A 20,205-nucleotide genomic window follows, 5' to 3' on the forward strand; every position below is an offset into this window, starting at 1 on the left:
TTATAAGCCACCAGCCTTATTTCAAAGACAGCGAGGGTTTCCTTAGGAACCTCTGTTGGGAAGTTTTCCTCACCATTTGTTAGAACTGATAATGCTACATAGTCTCATCTCCAAGATCTCAGTAATAAATTTCAGCTGTTTTCCTCGTGGGATGCACCAGGCATAACCATATTATATTTGTTTATCTTCAAAACAAACACTGTTCTGTTTTAAGGGCTCCCATGGGCCTGGAAAATATATATTGTCACAGATCTCTAGGATCTCCCAAGAACATAAGGGCTTTTGCTACATCATCCCCTAAACCTCAGAGAAGATTGGGAAAATTGCATTGACTGACATTCAAGTTCTTAGAATGTCTGTTAAAAAAGATAAGAGAGAAATAGCAAGTAAATCAGGATTCTGGTGCTGGTTCACTCAGGTCTGAAAGGAGCATCCAAGGGTTGTCTCAGTACATGAATATGGAAGTTTCTGTACAGGTTAGAAAAGTTCTCATGTAGTAATAGTAGTCATAATAATAAAAATTGTAATAGTAATATTACAATATATATTGTCTACGCAAGCAGGATACAAATAAACAAAAGGAAATGTTTCTTCACACACTTATTTTTAACCTGAAGAGCTCCTTTCACCTTGATATTGTGAATGTTCAATGTTACAGGAGTTCAAAACATATATATATATATATGCATGTATGTATTTATGCAAAGTTCATCAAAGGATACTAAACACTAAGAAACCCACCATGCCCAGATTTTGATGTCCTGCGGGGCACTCATAGACCTTTGAGAAGGTTTCAATTCAATCTATAGTGAAAAGACAAAAGAGTTATTTATCCTTCCTGTATTTGGTGTCTGCTTTAGTAGAGGTAAGTCAAAGCCAGGACTTGATTGATTATAAAGAAAGCCTAAGGATAAGAGCTCAGATTTTATTGTTTTCCTCGCAGACGGGCACATCTGGTCAGATGTCTCTGACTGAACTGACTAAATTTAGTCAATTGTATCTGAGTAAGTCTGGCTCAGGAGGTATTTGAAATGTAGACAGCTGGGCACAGACGGCACTAGAGCGATGGGCTTCACCTGCCCCTGTAGCTAAGCTTTCACTATTGGCAGACTATTTTGATGTGACTTCCCATAATCATTTTTATGCCATTTTGTGGCACTCTTCATCAACGAGGGGAAAAGGGGGGGCATGGGGAGAAAAAAATAAAGCAAACAAAAAAAACCCCAAAAAAGCAGAGAAAGGGAGGAAACATTAACCTTCGTGCCAGAGAAGCTGCTTGTCATCTTTGCTAAAAAAAAAAAAAAAAAAAAAAAAAAAAAAGGTTTGGATTCCTAATAGCAAAAGGTTTCGCTGTTGAATGCTTTGGATTCCTAATAGCAAAAGGTTTCGCTGTTGAATGCAGAGATCCTTTAATGTTTTCACGTTTTCCTGAAAGGATCCACATGTTTTGTGTTTCTTCATTAACTACGTACTGGTAGAGCCTTTAATCTGTCAAGTCAGTCTTCAACAACTGCCCTGCAGAGCACAATTCAAATGGAAGTGTGAGATTGAACTTCATGGCCTCCTGATTTCATTTCTTTTGCCTCAAGGACATTTGCAATTTCCTGAGTTCAGCAGAGACAGGCTGGTTTCAGTTTCCCAGAAGATATCAGTGATATGTGCAGTTAAAGAATGTTCTGACACATACTAGAAAAATCAAGAAACTAAGAAGATAGTGCATGAAGTTCACTCTTCTATAAAAAAAAAAAAATTACTCTCAGTGGAGTGAAGGAGTTTGACTCACACCTGTTTTGAAAAGGCATATGTTTGCCTAGATACAAATACAGTAAATAGAATTGACGTCTGTTTAGTTGTGAGGGAACAGAAAAAGACAACAGCAGCAAGCTACCGCACTACAGCTGTACAACAAATTAAAAACTTTCATTTTTCTTCATTTGTTTTTATTAAGGTGGCCACCACAAAAATAACCCAGCATGTGCTGCATGTAACTTATAGTACTTAACTCTTTGTTGCTCCCTTGGCATTACGGTAAAGTTAATAACAATGATGTCATTAGGTAACAACCTACTTTATTCTCTGACACATACCCTCAAGGTACTGCTTTACTGTGAACTGTTCCATTGGGAAAGCTATTGATGGTACATACACCTAAGCAGAGAACCAGGTGAACACATCTCTGCTGCTTCCAGACCTGCCCCAGCTAGGTAAATCAGATCAGCAAATTTTAGAGTCATGTTTAAGCAAGGAATTGCTCAAATATACAGATGGTCCAGGGAGAGAACCCCATGGGAGGAGCTGTGCGGATCAGAAGGGCATCATACACTTCCCTGCTCATGGAAGTAAACACATGTTGCCAGTTTATTCCATCAGGAAATGTAAATAAACTTTTTTCTTCTTGTTTTGGTTGAAGTATATCAAACAGTGGGAGCAAGGCAAGTGAAGGTAACTTGGACAGCAATTTTTCCTTTCCCCAAGATTCCTCCTCCACTGGAAAGGCAGCATGCCTAGCTGTCTGCTTCGGTGCACGAAGATCTACAGAGCACAGTGGTGGCTCTGCACCTCTTCCCAGCGTGTAGTGCAGGCTGTGCCTCACATTAGGCACAGCATCGTACAAACTTTGGTACATGACTTTCAGTTTTAAAAAGTTAGCTTAAAAACTGATACATTATTATGTGAGCATTCCCCAAAGAAGCTTATTTTGTCATGGAAACATTACTAGATTTAATCCCTTATCAAGCAATGATTCAACTGGTCAAACCAGGGCCAAGACTTGCACAATGTTGTGTTAAAAATAGAGGTGTTTGGGAAAGAGCTCTGATTATCTGGATTTTTTCAGAACTGATTTACATCATTACTGGTACCCTCAACACTGGCTTGGCGGTGGAACAAATTGTCTCCAGGAAGGCCTTACGTTATTGCTTGATTGCGTTTTTATCTGCCTGTGTAAATAGCACCCAAACTACTGTAATTTCAAAACACTTCAGACTAAGTGAAAGGGTAAAACGATTAGGAACTTATTCAAACCAAGGCACAGTTGTACAATCTGCAGCATAGTTTTGACACTATGTTTTAAGAAAATTGTGCAGAAAAAAACCCACAAACAGAGCACACTGCCAAAAAAGGCACTGATCCCTTTCAAACTGTCTTACATGAATTTAAGTTATGGTAACTTTTCTACACTGATGGCTCCTAGAGAGATGCATGTCTCACTGCAGATTAGAAAATAACAGCAGCATAATCAACAGTTCACTCAATGGATACCTTCTCAAGTGGTAACTCTGGACAAAAGATGTGTTATGCAACATAGGGTAAATCTATTTTTGAGCTTGCTGTCCTGGTTTCAGCTGGGATAGAGTTAAATTTGTTCCTAGTAACTGGCACACTGCTGCGGTTGGGGTTTAGGATGAGAATAATGTTGATAACATGCTGATGGTTTAGTTGCTGCTGAGCTGTGCTTACTCTAAACCGAGGACTTTTCAGTGTCCCGTGCTCTGCCAGTGAGCAGGGGCACAAGGAGCCGGGAGGGAGCAGAGCCAGGACAGCTGAGCCTGACTGGCAGGAGGGACATTCCATACCATAGAGTGTCATGCCCAGTATGTAAACTGGGGGGAGTTGTTTTGGGGGGTCTGATTGCTGCCTGGGGACCAGCTGGGCATCGGTCAGTGGGTGGTGAGCAACTGTACTGTGCATCAGTTGGATTTCTTGGGGTTTACTCCTCTCTTTTTTTTTTTTGTTTTCTCCATTATTATTATTGTTATTAGTCTATTATTATTTTACGTCAATTATTAAACTGTTCTTATCTCAACCCACAAGTTTTACCTTTTTCCAGCTCTCCTCCCCACCCCACCAGCAGGAGGAGTGGGCAAGTGGCAGCATGGTACTTAGTTGCTGGCTGGTGTTAAACCACGAGGTTTGCCTTAACTAGCTTCTTATCTTGAAGATCAGTTGAAAAACCTCTTTCCGAGTATGGTAAGGCATTCTCAGTATAGTTGATAACTTCCACAGGAACTGACATCTTTTGTTAAACGAGTGTGTACCTTTAGCCTATTATCTCTATTAGCAGGCAATACCAAGCAATGTTTCTCAAAGCCTTGCACTGGTAGGATGCAACCACTAATTGGAAAAGGTTTTTTTTAAATCTTGCTAGACATAATGTGCTTGAGGTGAAACTAAAGGCTCAGCAGCCTTTTCTGATTGCTGATTATATTATGTAAAATGGCTTTCTCCTATTGTTCCTGAGACTTTCTTCTCCAAAGATAAAACTCTAGAAGTACAACTCCAAATAAAACATGCTACATGTCTTCCTTCTTCTTTCCTCAAAGGATAAATCCCAAATGGACATTAGCCTTCCTCGTCGCATCTCTGCATGTTCTGACCACATCCCTATATTCCTCCCAACTCGCCTGTCCCTTTTTCCACATCTGTAAGCTTCCTTTTGTTTGAGGGTTCCCAGAATCTTTATCATCTGGGTAAAAAGGCCTCTCTTTAGTACAAACCTCCCTTGTTTCAACCTATGACCATAGTCCATTTGTCTCCTGCCATACACCATGACAAAAAGCATTGTTCTTCCCTCTTGACGATGTCTCATAGACACTGTAAGGCTGCTACTAGGTTGTCCCAAAAGTTTTTCTCCTTCCACCAGCTACACAAGCCCATTTTCCACTCCTTACAGGCCTCCTTGGTGTCCCCTCCTCTGAACTTGCTACAGTTGATTGATATCTTTAATACACTGAGGAGCCTAGAACAGGATGCAATACTCTAGAAGTGGTCCAGCAAGTGCTTCGTAGAGGGGGATTAACCACTTCCCTGTATCTACTGGCTATTGTCTTGTTAATACAGCCCAGGACACTGTTGTCCTTAACCTTTCCTCAGGACCCATGTAAACCGTGCAGAGGCAAGGGTAAGAAGTAGTCTCGAATGGTTTATCACATCGAAAAAAACTTTTGGTGATTTTCATTCATTGAAGGCTGAAGGAATCTGTGCTAACGTAAGACTTCTCTCACTGTGGGGACCTAGCGAAACAGAGAAGCTTTTAGGAGTTCTACATTTGCCGTGTTGCCACATTCATTTGCAAGGCAAGTTCTTGTTATTACTCGTGATTATTTGCCCATTTATACCTCATTACATTTAAACAAAACCCTGAAGAGAAAAGATCTTAGACAGGAAATTTGTTTTGTGCAGGCTCCAAGCAAGTTCAATAGAAACCCCATCTGAGTCACACTTGGAACAGAAACGTGTGATGAACAGCTACAGGAGGGTGTAGAAACACTTTCACCACACACACACATATACCCTACCCAAGGGAGAAAGCTTTAATTAATCTACTAATTAAATTAAAGCTATTTGCCCTCAACTATCACACACGTTCCTCCCTTTCACTTCTCCCCGCAGGCGGCTCCAGCAAGTCGTGCTACAGCTGTCACTCTGATATTCCCCAGAGAGGCTTTAGGACTGGGGATAATTCTGAAGAAGGGAGGCAAAGAGCTCATTACAGCAGTGGTAATGGGAAGTGAGCAAGCTCATTCTCAATTTCCCTCCTCCTTTCAGTGCTAAGCGACGCTGGTTCACATATTGTGCCAAAGTGGAGGGGAAAAAAAACCCCACAACCCAAACCAGAAAAAAACCACTCAAATCCCACAAGGAATCAAATCTTCGCAAAAAAGACTGTGCCTAGAGTAGCTTTCTCAACAAACTCTTCTTTCTCCTTCCTGTCTCTGGAGGGTTTCACCACTATTTAGCTGTAAAAACTCAAGGAGGGGAATAAAGTACATATTCATGAAGGAAAGAAGGGAGCAGACTGAATGGTGTGTCAGAGCAGCAACAGGGTGAGACGAGCCAGCGTTGGAACTCAGCAGAGGGGATTAGAAAGGAAGAGAGGCAATGTAGGAAAACTTCCTAATGATGACTGGTGAGGCCATACACAGGAAAAAGAACACCAACAAATTACTGGAGAAAGAGAAAAGTCACCTTAAGAGCATTTATGACCAGCTTTGGTTGTCCTTGGGCTATGGACATTGGCTGGGAAGAAAGTACAGTAATGGCTGTAAAGTGCCTTGTTCTCTGACCTCCCAATTTAAGACTGTCAAAAATATGATGAAGCTGTGCTTTCCCGTGCGCTGGCCACATTCACAGCCATATATCATTGATACAAACACAAAATACGATATAAAATGTTGCACTGATCAGTCGAGGAACTGAGATGTCATTCAAGTAATCCAGGTCAGGGGTATGGAAAGTTTTTGCTCTGCTTAAAGGTGTCACTGAAATATCTTATTATTTTGGAATAAAAATTTTAAAAGGTGATGCAATCTGCTCTGGAGGGGAAGAAAGAAAAAAAAAAGAAAAAAAAAAAAAGAGGAAAAAAAAAGGTCTAGATATGTGAACATATTCCTGCAGGATGACAACAGATATTGAAACAACTGAGTTTTCCACATGATAGAAGATTCAAAAATTTTCTTGTATAAAGTTATTAACCACTGTAATCCTTTGGTGTGGGTTTATACCACAGAGAATGATGCTAATGCTACCTTTATTAGGTGATTTAATAAAATAGGTTGTCTGCCTGATGATGAGTACCTTATCTGTGTGTATTCAGTCCTGCATCGATGCCGTGCTGCTGAGAAGCATCAGCAGATACTCCTCTCACAGCCAGTTAATGTTTTGGACACTCTATGTTGATCAATATTTATGGTCTGAGTTACCTGGGTGAAAGACATGGTATGGAGAAAGACTTGCAGTGTCAGTGTTTGTTTCTTGCTAGTAACAAAAACAAGAGCCCAAGGTGACTTGTGCAGCTATAGATGTTGCACTGATGAATCTCATCCCCATCCTGCTTGGAATCTGTTGTGTTTGCATTGTTTTTCCTCTTTAAGCACCCCACATTTTATAGGCCAGCAAAAATATTGCACTGTCATTGGGCACACAATTTAATCACAGCTGTTCACCAGTATTTAAATATCTGGCAAGAGCTCTTTAACATTTAAATGTAATCCTTAGAAAACATAATCTCTGGTGATATGCAGTTATATCGTGACAGTGAGTAGCTTCGTTCTGGGTAGACAAGTGATTGCTAAGGGGGTGATCATTTCCACCAACACAATTTCCTCCCCTGAGGCAGCAGACGGCATTTGGCACATTCGTCATTTGTAGCAATTTAGCCACATGCAACATTTCTGCCTTGGGCATTTGTAAGCTCAAAAATGATACGTGTTTAAAGATGCCCTGGGCGTCACTGAAGGTAAGGAGCCACATTACCTGCTGTATAGTAGTTGTCTCCTTAAAGGAGTCAACTTCTCAGCTACTGTATATTGACAAATAAGGACTTACACAATGGGAGATTTAGCCTCTGCCTTTAATCCTATGAACAAGATTTTCGAAACCTGAGAACATGCGCCTCTGAACTAGGATCATGCCTTGCGATTTTAATGCAGTTCAAATGTGCCCCACTCAAGAATATGCAGTGAATGAGTGATGGAGTACAATTTTGGATCTCAGTTCCCTATTCCTGATATTTCAAAGGAACAATAAAAACATACGGCTTTTATATATGCCATAAAAGACAAGCACATGCCCAGACTATCAGCAGGGATCCATATGTTAGCCACAATAAAACCACAATAGGCAGACAGCAATAACTGACGTTTTCACAGGACCTTGAGAGATGCAGAAATACAATCACACCCGATTCCTTTCTTTAATCACAAGAGCAGAACTCTAGAACATCTTAGATTAGGTGTGACATGCGGGATTTTCTTTTTACACACTATAAAAAATCCAGATCCACCAACCTAAATCCATTTTCGGAGAAGTTGAGAGCAGTAGCTATATGGAAGGAAAGCAGGGATAAGAACCAGCAACGTGTGATGAAATCTCCAGTCCACATCACGCACTGGGCAGAATATTCAGCAATACCACACCCTGACAGGGGGCCAGCTATAGCCTTCTTACACCCCAGTACATCTTCCCTGTTCGAAACCAACCCTGAACACTCCTGCTTTTTAATTTTTGTTTTGTTTTGGGTTTTTTGTTCATGTTGCTGTGGGATAGGATCCCCAAAAGCAAAGATGGTGTTTTGGAAGGGTAATACACTATATAAAAGGTTTGAGCTGGTGTGGAATGGTGTGTTTAAAACCATTTCTAGATGCAGATGTGTTAGGCACACAGTTCCCTCTTTCTCCTTCCCAAAGTCTCCTCTTCCCCACCCACCCCAAGATTTTATTTGCTAATATTATTATTATTTACTACTTGTATCAATAATACTCTGCCATTATAAACTCTAACTCAAAGTTCTTATGAACCGTGATGTAAGAATGCTGCCATCTCCTCCAAAAAGTGTCATTTATATCCCTGCATGACTCCTTATCCAAAAGCTTTGCTTCACATCACATGAGGATAGATAAGCTGCACAGCGACTGCCCATGAGATGATCATGTGGGTAGGAAATAGGTGGGACCCAGCTTCTGCTCTGCTAAGTGCTCTGTTAGCAGCATAAAATGCATGCAGCAATATATGTGCTGCTCATGAGGTGCCCTTAGATAATCCTACCAGTGACCAGAATATATTTCATGAGCTGAACCTCAGGCAGGTTGCAGGTAACTCAGAAACACAATGTGTTTCAAAAATAACATCGTAAAATTACTAGAAAACAAAACAAAACAACAAAACACAGTGCCAGGTTGCCTACCCTATCTCAAATTCCTGTTTTACACTTATATCACTGCAGGGTAGGATTTGATTTAAGGAGGGACAACGTGCAGTGATAGAGATGGTCTTCTTCTAAGAACAGATCTCCCCCTTAAAGGGTGACTTCATTCCAAATAAACCAGCAGGACTTGGATGCATTTCAAACCCTGACAGATAAGACACAGGTCTCACTTTCAGAGTCTTGTCATGACCCAGATTCTGCTCCAGCATTTTCTGCTCTGCTGCTATACAGAAATTTGCACAGATAAGGAATATCTTACTGAATAAAGACAGATTCAGGATGCATTTTATTAACATGGTACACCTCCTGTTGTTTTCAGCTCCAGCAAAATGCAGCAGGCTTCTGAAGTGTTAAGCCAGTCACCTCGGTTGGCAGGTACAAGGGCATTCTTGATGCAGAACTGGTGGCACAGGGGCTCTCTCTGAGGTTAACAGATGCTTCAGCTGTGCTGTTTGCAGCTGACTGCAATGCGCAGACATTTAAGACTCAGAATCTTTTGCATATTTAAACAAGAGACAATTTTTCAGCGTCAAAAAAAAAAAAAAAAAAAAAAAAAAAGGGGCCTTTAAAGCCCAAGCATATATGGTTGCTACCCTACACTGAAGATAGTAAGTGCTGGCCAATACATTCAAGCCTCTCTTCCCAAATTTAATTTGCTAAATGGGTGGAAGAATCATTAAATTGGCATCCTAGAGAAAGACATACGGGTTCTGCTGGAGTATTTATACATGTCATATTTAATAGCATCCTTGTATGTTGACTAAGAGAGCCTAATGTTATGTATTTGGGCTTGAAACTGTTGGATCCTACTTCATTTGTGACAATAACCACACCATAGCCTCACTGATAACTGGTTCGGAAACCTTCAGCCTTGCTAGATTACCTCACATCTTGATGTGTCTTGACATAGTATGCATCCCAGCAGTACAAGTCACATTTTGGCTCCATAGTTAGCAGTGGTGGCGGGTGAAAGCCACACAATACCTGCAACACGACCTCAGAAAACACGCCTTGCTTTGCGTGAGAGCCACGAGTTCATGCCTGTGTCTTTCCCTCCATTGTTGCTCTTAGCAAGCCAAAAGCCTCAGAAAAGCTTGTTGCTCAGGTTCAGATGAATTTTCCCACATAAATGCCTGGCCAGGACCTGAAGTGGCCAGAATTTCTCAGTTATTAACTGTAACAGCTTCATTTTCAGCTCTCTACTCATATAAATTTTCACTATTTTTACTTGCCACAGAGCTGAGACCCTTGTCAACCATCCTACAGCCATAAATGCACAACGGAATAAAGACGTGTAAAGCATTTTCTCTCCAATTATTTCTGAATTGTAGTATGTCAAAAAAGGAAATATAGCTCTGAAACCCTTGATATGGCAACATTAAATTGCAGTAATCTTTTAATTTGGTTCAGATTGAAGTTAGAAGAAAGGTGGTTTCATTTTCGATGGAGAAAGGTAGGGTCAGACATGGGAGCAGATATTTTGGACAGCTTGGGTTTTCCTGCTGTCAGCAGAAAAAATTAACACATGTAAATACTGTATGTCTAATACATACTGACAATGAGAAACAGAAGCAATTCCCTTGCCACAAGAGCACATTGCTGTCATACTTCAGGTAAACAGAGATTTGAAAGTAAAATTGGTGAAACCTATTTTATATTGTCCCTCGTGTTATTCTGGGTGACTCCAGTGTATGTTAACTGTGATTCATTTGAGTTTCAAGGTTACTTGTGTTCTGAATTTCTGCATTACACTTTTGACAACAGATACAGATATTTCACATTTTTACATACTAAAAAAAAACCACACACACACACACACAAAAACCAAAAACCAACCTCAATAAAAGCCACTGCCTCCAAATGCAAACCACAAGTACTGAAAACAGAATTTTCTCTAGACAAATGTTGCTCATACACATCCCTGTCACTTTCCCTTTATTTGTTGTTATAATACATTGAACAGGATCTCATTCTTCCACAGTTTTAACGGTGTTATTTTACAATGGCTTCTGCAGATGTTTGGTTTTTCCCAAAACCATGAACACAGCTAGAAGATTGCCACTTCACATTGCTCAGCATCCCAAAACCTCCCTTCGTAAGCAGGGCCATGTAGGGGGAGCTGACCTCAGTACAAGATGACCTGCCCCCTGAATTTTAACTGTCACCCTCAAGGTGCTATTATTAACAGAGATATAGGAAAAAATTCATGAACACAAAAGTGAAAAATATAATTTCCATCAGTACAAGTCTTATGAGGAGCAACTGAGGGCACTGGGGGTGTTTTACCTGGAGAAGAGGAGGCTCAGGGGAGACCCTATCGCTCTCTGCAACTGCTTGAAAGGAGGGTGTAGGCAGGTGGGGGTTGGTCTCTTCCTCCAGATAACAAGCAACAGGATGAGAGGAAACAGCCTCAACTTGTGCCAGGGAAGGTTTAGACTGGATATTAAGAAAAACTTCTTCACTGAAAGGGTGGTCGAGCACTGGAACAGGCTGCCCAGGGAGGTGGTGGAGTCACCATTCCTGGAAGTGTTTAAAAACCGTGTAGATGTTGCAATTAGGGACATGGTTTAGTGGTAAAATTGGCTGTGCTGGGTTAATGGTTGGACTCTATGATCTCAAAGGTCTTTTCCAGCCTAAATGATTCTATGACATTCATCAGATGAAAATTTACATGGGACTTCACACCAGTATTAGAAAATCAAGAGGCACTGTGCCCTGCCCTGGGCATCCCCATCTGTGCTTTTTCCAGAGCACCCAGGGATGCCTCCCTGCTGCTATGACATGTACTATACATGAACATGGATCTTACGGGCGAGAATAAGTTAGATACCAGTTCATGTACAAAGAAATATGAAAGAAAAGGAAGAAAAATAGGGATCCTTGATATCATCAGTTCAGTATAGTGAACTGTTGAAATAATGTCATGATTCACTCAGATATGACTGATGATTTTGTTTATGGTTTGAGCTGCAAAATGCATGGAATACAGAACCCAACATTTTTTATTTTTTTTTTCAGATTAACTGAAGATATGAATCTCAGAATGTTCTGGAAGCCAAGTGTCTCACGGAGCTCCTTAACCCCGGACAGATCTCCAGGCAGCTCACCAGCACATACTTCACCATAATGCATCACTAAGATAAACCAAACTTCTCATATGTCATACATCTGTCTTTGGCATCATTGCTCTAATACCTGAGCATAGTTTAGCATAAAGTGGATTTATCTTTTCTACACCTTTTAGAGACAGGGCAGTGCAGCTGGTCTTGTTTGACACAGAGAAGTGAGAAACAAGAAGCTGCAGCATTGCTCAAGTCAGGCACTAACCTGGGGCAATAAGAACATTTGATCTCCAAGCTCTCATGCCTTAGGTTAATACCCTAATTGCCAGTAATCCTGAATTGCTAGGAACCTGAATTAGTTGATAGATTTAAAAAACAAACAAAAAAAACCCCAAAGCTGATGAGTTCTGTGAGTGGTAGCACAGGACTTTAGCCATTGATTGCATGGAGTAGTGACTTCTAGATGGGCTCTTCTTTGGATACTCTGCTGTCCAATAAGGCTTGAGCTTACGCTGAAGTTCATTTTTCTGCAGGGAATTAACAAAACCTCTGTCTTTGCTTAAATGATCATATGAAACTCTTAGAAAATCAGTTTGTCTGAGAATATAGTCCTCCTGTCAAATTTAGTTGAAACCACCCATCACATTCAGGATTTAGGAGTAAATAGATGACCTGAAGGATTAGCAAAATAAATACATAAGCATAGATGTGATCACATTAGTCTGCTTTCCTCTGGGTATCAAAGGCCCTTCAGCATCTCACAGTCCATTCCCACCGATATTGCCTGCCTGTAAAAATTCCTGATGCTCCCACAGCTGCTCTGCAAATGGGAGTGTGCAAGGGAATGCCTACAGCTACAGGCAGTTACAGGATAATAGTAGCTTCATCACTTTTGATGTCAAAGCTTTTAGACTAAAAATATGCAGTGAGATTCAACAGTTATTTTAAACTAGCATACGGTTTGTTCACCTGGTGTTCCTGCATTAGCTCAGACGTAGGAGACAACACATGATGGCCAAAAAGGTTTAGGTTTTGTACATCTGCATTGCTGGAAGAGGTACTAAAATGGAGCAGCTTAGCCTGAAATTGCAAGAGAATTTAGTTTCTATTGCAATGCAAACATGTCATGTATTTTGTTATGTTTTTTAAGTAATGGAGCAAATTACCATAAAGCTGGCTAACAGATATAATAACTAAAAACTGCTCAGCCAGAGGGCAGCAACAGGAAAGAACATTTTAATATTTGTGAGGAAGTAAACACAAATTTATACCCCTAAGCTTTATCATACCTCTAATTTTATCCAACACGCATTTTGCATTATCAGTTATCTGCAAGCCCTTAGCAAATAATAAAGGTCCCAAATAGTTTTATGCCAAAATATATAACATGCTCAGAAGTGGCTATCAAGTAAGAATAATTAAAACAAAATATCTCTGTACTTTCCCTTCCCAAACCTGCAAATACTTGTAGTTCAAATTATTGAGAAACTGTTTCAGGAGTCTTCAAACCACCAAATTATCACTCTGTATTTAGTCTAAATAAGCCCTGAATAACGCACTTTGGCCACAGATGCTGAGTCAGAGAGAGACTGTAGGAGCAAAAGCATTTTTGAGAAGTGTACACAGAAGCTAAAGTGTTTTCTTTTTCTGTCTAAAGCTCTTAGAAAATTGATAAGAATTTTATGCTCCAAAATAAGTCTGCTGAGTAACGTTTGACAGAAAAGGATATTTCATAAATGTGTTGTAGGGAAGGCCAGGAACAGTAAAAAACCTTTATCACTTTGCAATCCTCAACAGAATTTTTCAGCATAAGTGTACATATATAAAGTATATGAACAATGACCACAGCCAATGAGTGTGTACAAAGGTTGGGAAACCATTAAACCCACCAAGTGACACAAATGCAGTCTGGCTGAAAGATGTTGTTCATTGAGAGTATTTTCCCTCAGGAGACAGCATGTTGATTAAGTTTACAGTCTAAACCGTACTGATAGTGGTGGTGGTGGTGGAAATGTTATTTGTTCCTTTTTAGAAAGAGGGAGGAGAATTATAAAGTGCTCCCTTTCCATAGTGTCTTGTTTGAAGACAATATTTATTTAGAAATTTTATTTTGAACAAAAAAGGGGGAGGCAGTGGCTGAAATTGAGATTAAATTCTTTAAACTTTACTAGAAAGAATAATTCTATCAAACTAGTACAGCATATTTCTAAAATGTGGGGAAAGTATTTTTCCTGTTCTCTCTAAAATGGTTCCTATTCCATTTTTTAAAAATCCTGAAGTATTTAATGGTATATATTTTCTATTTTTCAGTACAGACACAGTGATCCATTGGTATCTGCCCTCACCCATACAAGCACAAACATTCAATACTTGATTTTAAAAATGTATTCCAGGAAAGGTAATAAACAGGATTTGTGATAACCTTGCAAACTGCCCTACAAAGATGAGTCACAAGATGTTGATAATGCAAGACAATCAATTGGGCAACAGTGACTTACTGTCATCTATTCATCATCCACATGACATTCATGAAATGTAGCATACTACTCAATGAAGATGAGGTTTCTAAATATTAAATAAACCAAAGTCTAGTCAAAGCTAATTTTGGATGAACTTGCAGCATGGAGAGCACTAGGGGACTTCAGAATGGGTTATACCAATATCTAGAGATCTCTGGCCCTTGCCACTGAGTATAGAAACATTATTAGTATATATTAATATAAGTAAATAATCTAGACATTCAGCCGGCTAAAAATTGGTCTAAGTATATTTTCTGATATCAGTTAGGGACACAATTCACCTCTAACATGCACAGGAAAGTGCAGAGGCAGGTCCCATCCATTTTGGGCACCACTAGCATTATATTGCATGGAATAAGCATATCACAGGAATTACTGTATTTTTGTACAGAACCGGACCCATATCTCCAAATTCCTCACTTCCAAGTGATTTCCACATGGGGAAAAAAAAAAAAGAAATCTGAGGGAAACCTGATTTTCTTTTCAGGAGCATGAGCACAAGTTAGCCTGGAGTGAGCTATTCACCCCTTGCCCAGAGAAACAAAGAGGGGTTTATTGAGTTGGGTTCCATGCCCTTGGGGACTGCAAGGATAGCAACACTTAGTCTTTTATGGTTGGCAGTGCTTTGTAACAGGCCTCATAGTTTTTGATTAAATAGCAACTGCTTTGAAAAAGCAGCCCTGGAAGCAGCCTTAAGCACTGTACACTCCGGCTTGCATCTACTTCCTAACCCCACGGTTATTGTATAGACAATGTCTGGACAGTTCATCTGGAGGGCCCTGTGGTGTGTAACCCTGGGGCAAGCACTGATCCTGTATGCTCCCCCAGGCAGGCTTACAGCAGAGCTACTTGATCCTCCAGGCGGCCCCAGTTCTTGCCGTAGGACATACATTCACTCTGAGAAGCAGCAGAGTTTATTTCACAGATTGGGAAGAAAGTATTTGTTTCAAGCCATGGTGAGAGGGGCAGGAGGGCATACAAAAGACCAAATCCCTAACAGTGCAGTGATACAAATGTGGTTGTCTTTTTTTTTTTTTTTTTTAATATTCTTTTCCTCTCTTCCTGCTCCTTTGCTTCCATTTCCACCATCCTTTTAAGACAGCTTGGGTTCTGCATCACAGCTATCTCTTCAAGCTGACTCCACAGTAAATCTTCTTAGGCTGCTGACTCAGCAAACTGAAGGAAGAGCAGACCAGCAGCACACTTGCTAGAGACTTAAATAATATCCCTCCAGGTGCTGGATATTAATAGATGAGCAACATGAAAAATCACTGATTCTGATTTATTTTTTTTACAGGCTCCTTTTCTAAGAAATCTTTTTTTTTATTTCCCAATTTGTTATTTGACTGCTTATCCAACTGTCCTCCAAACTCATGAATACGAAACCAGCAAGGACAAGAATCATATTAATGTCCTTAAATCAATGTTGTCATCATATTATTTGCCTGTCACGGAAATTATTACTAGTACCAGAGGGCAAAAAAGTCAACACATTAATGTAGAACAACCATTTTCTCTGCTTTGTAACCTGCTGCCATGCATTTCTAAGATCTAGATATCTTGCCTGCTTAAAGAAAGTTGCTTGTAGATACCTGTGCATAGCGTTGTGAACCACATGTTGGTAGAATATGTGTATTTCTAGACTTTCCCTTTTTTGGTTGTCATTCATGTTTTGTGCAAATAAACTTAATAACTTTACAAACATTTTAACAAAGTGTGTCTAGCTTCAGCTTCTGCAGTAACCATAACTGACACCTGATGTGCCCAGTGTGAGATTACAAGTGCCAGTGTACTAGACTGAGCACCAACACAACATCAAGGTCTCACAGCAGCTTCAAGCATCTTAGACAGGAGTGTCAACATGTAAGGCTTTCTCAGGAAAGCCCAGGAAGATAGCACCCTGAGATACCTATCACTCTGTCAGTCCCTGTAAGTACTTATCCCACCTAGCTTACAGGCTAAGGACCACCTGGAACCTAGAATCCTAATTTTGCACCTCTGAAAGGTACTTGAACTTGGTTGGTATCAAGGGCACTGTCATCATTTTGTAACACCAATTTTCTCAGATACTTTCTGTGATACAACTTACCAGAAATTCTGAACCTTCTCTTTAAAACTACCTTACCCAATATTACATACCCTGAGACATTTTTTTCTTTTTTCTTTTTTTTTTTTTTTTAAACCAGGCATAAGCTTTTAAGAGGTTGTTATATTCTCTGATTGCCCCAGCACCATATCCTTATATTAAAAAGGAAAAGCTATAGCAGCAGTAATGTCTTGGCTAGCTGAGTTTTTTTTCCTCCTCTGGAGAACATTCCCAGCAGTTCCCTAGCTATATTTGTACATAATTATGTTTGCATTACATAAGTAACAGGGAAGTCCCATGTAACTATGCATTATGTTAGAGGCAGTTGCAATCCTACAGAGAACTTGACTTCTTTAATAGGGTTATGAGATGTTACAAATCATAAGGCAGATAAACTCATTAAAAGCTGTCTCATTAAGTGCTGCATGGAAAAAAAATAGTTTGCTTAAAGAGCCGGGACCAACACAACCATCTACATCTATGCCTGAGGAACCTCACATTTGAGCTGCAGCAGAAAATGGATGCTCTAACAAGCATAGTAGGGTTGGAGAGAAACTAATGGAATAGTGTGTCTGAATACACTGTCTCTCATCTTTAAAAAAATGACAGAGACTGAAATGTAGATGATCCTATTTGAACACAGCCTGGCACTGAAAGTGACAGCTACAGATGAATAATGGAGGATCCAGACAGCCCTCTGCTCTGTAAATTATACACATCCTTAAAAGACTGAGAAATATACCCCCTTCAGTAAACAGGGTCTGAGCAAACAGATCTAGTTTTTTTCTCTTCATATATTGCTTAAACATAATCAGATCGAGGTTTCATACTCTGTTCTGTGAGATGCTGTCTGTGTATCCAAATCTGTATTTGCCCAGCTGACCCTCATACAGTGATCGCAACTCAATGTTGATATACAACAGACATCACTTGCACTGTTCTTTTTCATCTCTCTCTTTTATAAATATATATTTTTAAGGAAGTCAGTGAACATATGTTTGCCAGCTAATGAAACCCTACAAAGACTGTCTTATCACTTGAAACATTTAAGCTTATTAATATTAAAAATGCATCCACAAGAAACTCCAAGTTTTAGCTGAAGAAATACATCTGATTGAATTATTACAGACAGTTAGAACACCTGCATTGCAGTTACATTTAAAATTCAGTTCATATACTAAGCCAACTTTGTGAGTCATGAATTTCATTGTTTCTCAAGTACATTTGGAACCAGACAAAGGAACGATGGTATAGGATACTATCTCCTCAACAATTTTATGATGAATTTTGTTAATATTTCCAAAAAAAACCCCAAGCCCACTGTTATCATAGATGAATAGAATGAGAAATCAATCAAAATGGCAGTGAAAGTGAATTCAGAAGCAAAAAATAGGTACGATGAAGAAAACTGATGTGCAAATGAAAAAAAGGAGATGTCCAGAGAAAACAAAGAAAAGAGAGTGATTGAAAAGAAGCAGGCTAGCTAACAAAAAATGGATTAAAAAGAGATGAAATAGCAACATAGGCATTTATACCTAGGAAATGGGGAAAGAAAGAAAGCTCAAGAATTCCTCTAAAAAGCCTAGCAGGTATCATGCTTCTAGTTCCTGCCTTCAGTCCCAAATGAATAATAAGGTGGAATACCTTTGTGGTCAGCAAATACAGAACAGCCTGCTAAACACGTGAAAAAATCTAACCAGCCTTAGTCTCTGACAATTAGAACTGGCTTGACATGCCCTTTTCTAAATATATCTTAGCATATTATTTTCTTGTTGTCTGCTCTGAGTCTATACTTGAAGCCACCAATAATTTTCTGTTAATGCAGTTTGTCCTTTTTTTGCCTTTTCTTGATCTGTTTATGAATGCAGCCCTTAGTCCCAGTGCTTTGGGTTTCTGTGGGTAAAATGGGCCTCTGTTGGTGAAGCCAAACCCTGGGCATCCAAGCAGGTGTGCAGATTCTCTTTGTAGAAAACCTGAAAATCTGAATGACAGAAAAGTACCAATTTGAGAACATCAGCACAGCACATTAAAGGTGATTTGAAGAGGAAGTGTGTGTCCCAATGGAGAGAAAATGTGTTAACACAAGTGTTATAAAAGAGTCCCAGTGAGGGAAGAAGTATAAATAACATATCATTCCTGAACAGTGAAAAGAAACTTAGGTATGTAACAAGGAATGAGTACTATATACAAATTATGGTACAATCCATCATAGGCATAAAGCTCTTCACAGACCAAAGAAATGTGTGTACAAGTTCATGTGTGTAAAATCGTTAACTTTAGTACCTGGATTCCTGCAAGAGATCATAATAAAACCTTGCACTCAAACATTGCAGAAACAGCATATATAAAGGCATACTTGTTCTTATTAGCTCTGTTTTGCTTCCTAGTATTTCATTAGAGAGCTGTTCTTTCCAAAAGCTAAAGCTGATCACTAATTATCCAGCTCAGTGATCACAGTTATGTCCTGAAATGCTAGGAATTGGAAACTTGCTGTCCTTCCACATTTGCCAGGAAGGTCGTCCATCTGAAAGCCCAAAAGGTATGTTCAGGCACATCTATTCCCTTAATTAAAAATTGTTCACCTCTGAATACAATGACACCTTTTAGCTGTCTCAAGCCGAACACTAAAAATCTTGAAACTATGAAGATCACTGGTCATTTAAAAAGAAAGGCTTTTGCCTTTCCATTCATATGGCCATTTACCAATCTACTTTGCAATTTTATCTGGTGTAGGATGTGTCTGACCAACACATATTGATGAGAAAGGCTTAGCTGTAAGATGGGAGCTCCTAAGAGACCGTGACATGACAATTGTCATTTCTGGGTCTCAAACCAGAAGCAACAAGGTGTGTTTATATAATCTAATGTATGGCCAAAAACCCAGCATGTGAATTTGAGCTAACCTCCTTCTATAGTCAAGAATACAGGAATCTCATGCTAACATAAGCATCTAAAACAGGTCAAAGGGGGGTGGGGTGGGGGTGGTGGTGGAGAGAGGTGTTTCCCCTCTGCATTAGCTTAGGGAAATCTAGTGTAACTACTTCAGAGATACAGTGTAAAAATTAAACACATTCACTTTGTTAATAAGTAATGCTTTCTACCTCACCAGGAAAACTAGGCAATACTCACAAGAGTCATGTACCAGAAAGAAATTCAAAGACTAGGTATTTGTATAGTAAGGGACTGTATTATTTGGATGAACAGAAGTATACTAGCAGTTCCAATCCAATTCTGCAGAATTTAGCTGAATAAGGCTACATTTCTGATAAGCAGTTAATTAAAGTTGCTTCTAAGTAAGACCTAAGAGGAAAGAATGTGTATTTTTGTGTGCCAAAATAAAAATAAGTCCTGTATGCTGACCAATATGGACTGTAAAAGACAGGTCACACAATCAATACACATGAGCAAGAAACTGTAAAATCTGCTGAAAGATAACTGGGGTCACATGACTACCATATTAAATAGTCCTCATTTAAAAATAAAAACAAAATCCGTATCAAGAATTCTTAGAAATACCTGGCTTTTAAAGTGCAGTAACATGAGAGTATCTGTATATTAAGCAATTGTAAAGCATCTGCATGGAAGTTATGGAAGGTTATTAATGAGAACAAGATAAAGGATTTAAATACTAGTGTCATAGCATCTCACTGTGCAATGCTTCTTGAGAAGTGATGAAGGGCACAGTTATGATCAATAGTCCAGCAAAGAACTGGATTGAAATGCAAGATGAGTTTATTATAGGGGTTGTGTACCATACCTCACAGCTGCAAATGCAAAAGCATGCTTTATTCAGGGATCTTATGGCTGTCATGTGAGGCTAGATACAGCCACAAT

The 20,205-nt window shown here is 39.5% G+C and overlaps 2 protein-coding genes across 8 annotated transcripts in view; both read right to left on the reverse strand.

The window, feature by feature from the left end:
- The window catches only part of LOC308063974 (growth hormone-releasing hormone receptor-like), a 494,830-nt gene that overhangs the window by 160,865 nt on the left and 313,760 nt on the right, over nt 1-20,205 (reverse strand). The gene's annotated exons all lie outside the window — the stretch shown is intronic.
- Nucleotides 1-20,205, reverse strand: part of ADCYAP1R1 (ADCYAP receptor type I) — a 155,036-nt gene that overhangs the window by 93,260 nt on the left and 41,571 nt on the right. The window lies entirely within an intron of this gene.

The sequence above is a fragment of the Falco punctatus genome (genome assembly GCF_963210335.1).
Source record: "Falco punctatus genome assembly, chromosome: 4".
Taxonomy (NCBI): Eukaryota; Metazoa; Chordata; class Aves; order Falconiformes; family Falconidae; genus Falco; species Falco punctatus.